Source organism: Prinia subflava, chromosome W (assembly GCF_021018805.1).
Source record: "Prinia subflava isolate CZ2003 ecotype Zambia chromosome W, Cam_Psub_1.2, whole genome shotgun sequence".
NCBI lineage: Eukaryota > Metazoa > Chordata > Aves > Passeriformes > Cisticolidae > Prinia > Prinia subflava.
In genome coordinates this window covers 4,358,651-4,362,532 of record NC_086282.1, presented here as the reverse complement: position 1 = coordinate 4,362,532, position 3,882 = coordinate 4,358,651, and the positions used below count along the sequence as shown (strand labels likewise).

Here is a 3,882-nt window from a genome sequence, read left to right as displayed (position 1 = left end):
TACAATTAAAAGCCAGAGACGTTATCCTGGAGTGTTTAAATGTTGTTAGCAATTAACTGTTGATGAGAATCAACTGGAATGTGAATATATGGGCCATTATTGTGTATGCACAATATCTTTCCCAGATACCCCACTGACCTGGCCTGGGCCAGGCACCATTTGGCTTCTGCTTCTCTGTGATGTCCTCCTGGAGCAAGAGCAGCACCACTCCATCATGGTGGGTTCCTGTACTGCACAACCTGCTGGATTAGATCATCCAGGGTGAAGCAGATCAGCTCATTCAGCCCTTTCCTACAAGAGGCATCAAAGGAGCATCCAGAAAGGCAGAGAGGGAGGCACTCCCTACTTGCAGCACCCCCAGCTAGGTCCTGGCCAGTCTGGTCTCCAGGAAAAGCAGGGACACTGCAGAACAACACAGCGCTCATGAAACACGTGGGGAGAGGGAGGCAGAGCCCACTCCAAAACCATCTCAGGCCCCAGCTGCTGGCACTTTGAACCTCCTTCACATCCTCTGCTCAGTAGCTTATCTGAGCTGGCTCTCATTAACCATTACAGCTTGGGTGTGGCTGTGGCTGGAGGGTGGAGGTGCCAGGGCTCCTGGGCACCAGAGCACACAGAATCCTGACAAGTACGGCTGCAACGGGGACCCTGGGTGGCAGAGCTGTCCCTGCAGTTCCACAACCTCCTGGTACTCATTAAAGGGGCTGTAGCTGGGGGAGAAGTGCAGACAGCTGGGAGAAAAGGTGGTGCTGGGCTCCTTTCCTGACTCATGGCTTGGGCTTAGTGCATGGCCAGCATCTACGTTAGGGCAGTATCCTACCAGGGATCAGGGCATGCTCCTGTGGCAATGGCAACACCTCTGCCATGTGTGATCTGGGGTGGACTTTGCCTGATGGGGCACTGCCCTGGGCACAGTCCTGGCACAAGATCCAGTACTGCCCCAGGCAGTCCTGGCATAGGAGCCAGCCAGTCCCAAGGTTGTGGAGGCTGCCAGCAGGGAAGACAGCCAGGGCTGTGTGGACCCATTGTCAGCCATGGAGCAGGAAGATGCAATCAGGCAGGAGCTGGGAAGCCTCCATGGCATCCCCCTCTGCAAGAGCTTCATCGAAGGCTGGCCACAGGTGAAGGCTTTCCAAGCCCGTCCAGACGACCTGCTCATCTCCACCTACCCTAAATTGGGTGAGTGGTCCTGGGGAAGGGTTCAGGGGGGATAGGTTGACACCAGCCTTTGCAATGCTGTCCCTGTGCTGCAGGCACAAGGTGGCTGAGTGAGATCATGGACATGATCTACCACAATGGCAATGTGGAGAAGTGCTGACGGGATGCCATCTACAACCATGTGCCCTTCCTGGAAACGAAGATCTCCAAGGGTCTGAGTGGTGAGCTTTCCCAGCCTGGCTGCCTGGCTTGGGTGGAGGGGGAACAGAGCCAGCCTGAGGGTGAGGGTGCTGGGGCTCACACCTCTAAGTCCCCTGTGCCACAGGCATTGAGCAGCTGGAGAATACCCCATCCCTGCGGCTGGTAAAGACCCATCTCCCAGTCCAGCTCCTCCGGACCTCCTTCTGGGAGAAGGACTGCAAGGTAACATGGCAGGTGGCCCCTGTCTCTCCCCATCTGGGTTGGTGGGGAGGAGGCACCACTCTTGTACCTCCCAAACACATCCTTGGCTCTCTCCAGATTATCTACATGGCTCGCAACCCCAAGGATGTTGTCATCTCCTACTACTACTTCCACCAGATGACCAAGCTGCACCCTGATCCTGGCACGAAGGCTGAGTTCTTGGAGAACTTCATGGCTGGCAAAGGTGTGGGCAGAGCCACAGGGTGCCCTGTGGGAGAAATGCTGGTGGGAAGGACATCCCCTGCTACCCACCTTCTCAGTTAATCCCTTGACCATATCCCACAGTGGCCTACGGGTCCTGGTACGACCATGTGCATGGATGGTGGGAGAAGAAGCAGAAGAAGATACTCTACCTCTTCTATGAAGACATGAAGAAGGTGAAGGTGGGATGGAGGAGAAGGAGCTCTGACTGCCCCCCAGCTTTTTTGGCAGCCCCCTCATGTCAATCACCCTGCAGGACCCACGGTGGGAGGTGCAGATGATCTTGCAGCTCCTGGGAAAGGAGTTGGCAGAGGGAACAGTGGAGAGGATCCTGCACCACACCTCCTTCCGGGAGATGAAGAAGAACCCTGCTGCCAACTGAGACCATGCTCCCCACCTTCATGGATCACAGTCTCTCCCCCTTCCTCCAGAAAGGTGGAGTTTGGCTGGTGGTGGAGGATTTGGGAGGGATGTCCCTGGATTGTATTTCAGCCCCCATCTGTGCCTACAAATATTTCATGTGTGTGAAGATTTGCTCAGTTATTTTCTTGCCCCCAGGGATCTCTGGAGACTGGAAGAACCACTTCACTGTGGCCCAGAATGAGCGCTTTGACCAACACTACCAGGAGCACATGGCAGGCTCTGACCTCCACTTCCAGATGGAAGTGTAAGGGGCTTGTCTCCCTTCCCAGGAGGACTGTGGAAAATGGAGATTCTTGCACTAATTCGCTTTTCCTCCTGCAATAAATTGTTATAAATGGAGGTTGAGTCATTGCCTGCAGGGAAAATGAGGGTAGGGCCTGAACCCCCTGAATTCTAGGCAGTGTCCAGGAACACCTTCATGGTCATTAGGAGAGAGGGTGGGCACACAGTGGATTTTTAGCTAGTGATGGTCAGGCATCACCAGGAGTGGCTACCCTCCCAGAAACCACCACTGGCCCCTGTCAGCTTGGGCTGCCCCAGCCTACCAAGGTTCTTGGAGGGAACAAAGATCAGTGACAAGGGGAAAATCCCCAGAGCACCAGTGAATCCAGTGCTGCTACAGCCCTTGTGTGCACAGCTTTCATGCCTCTGGGTTGTGGCAAGTTTCTTGACAGAGCTGGTGGTGGTGAGGCTCTCCTTGGCCCAGCTGGAGCTTGGCAGCCCATGGTCTGTGGAACGAAGGTGAAGGGAAACATCTCCTTGCTGGCTTGTGGCCAGGCTCAGCAACATCGCTGTCCTTGCTGGATTAACACCCTGCAACCTCCAACCTGGTTGCACCTTGCCCTTGCTCTGTGGGATGCCTAGAGCAAGCCAGTCCCTGTCCCACTGGAGGCAAGGGTGTGCTTTGGAGCCCCAAGTTCCCCATTTACGCCCCATTTTTTGCTGATTCTTGAGATTCCAAGATTACAGCTTCTTGGCAAGACAGCCTCATGGAGTTCTATCCCCAAAGAGATGCAGCCCAGATCCAACTGCTAAAGAGCAGCAGTGCTATAAGGGGACCTGCCTCACAGAAATAAATCCTTTTTACACATTCATTTAAATGCCACTGGGGATGTCTTCCACTGGAAGATGTGCTTCCCCAGCTCCTGGCTCTACCTGCCCTGTTTGCACATGCAGCCAATTTTGCTGGCATATGAACAGCAAAACACCTGAACACCTGCCATGACATGCCATCTCACCAGGAACTTGGCTCTGGAGACAAATCAGGGACGTTTTTCTCAAGGCTGCCAACAGCTGAGCTGCTGGCCCTGCCAGCTACTCTCCTGCCCTTCCCACTCCCTCCCGGCTAACGTAAGGAAGAACATTTCACCACCACTGGCACCTTTAAACACTTTTTCCCAGGAGCACTTGGGCTTTGCAACCCCGCAAACTTTGGACCCGTATTTGAGTGGAGTAGGGCTACGACCAAAGCCTGAACCCCACATGATACTCGCAGTCTCCACATCGGTGTGAAGAACTGGGGATGTCCACGCAGGTGACTCTTGGACTAGGACAGGGTGATGTTCAATCTCCCGGGATGTGGGTTGGGATTTCCTCCCTGTGTTTACCTCTGCAGGTGGAAGGGGAAGCTGTGATTTC

At 54.5% G+C, this 3,882-nt stretch overlaps 1 pseudogene; it reads left to right on the top strand.

The window, feature by feature from the left end:
* The first annotated feature begins 1,034 nt into the window (after positions 1 to 1,034).
* On the top strand, positions 1,035 to 2,492 carry LOC134563419 (sulfotransferase 1 family member D1-like; annotated as a pseudogene).
* The last annotated feature ends 1,390 nt before the right edge of the window (positions 2,493 to 3,882 follow it).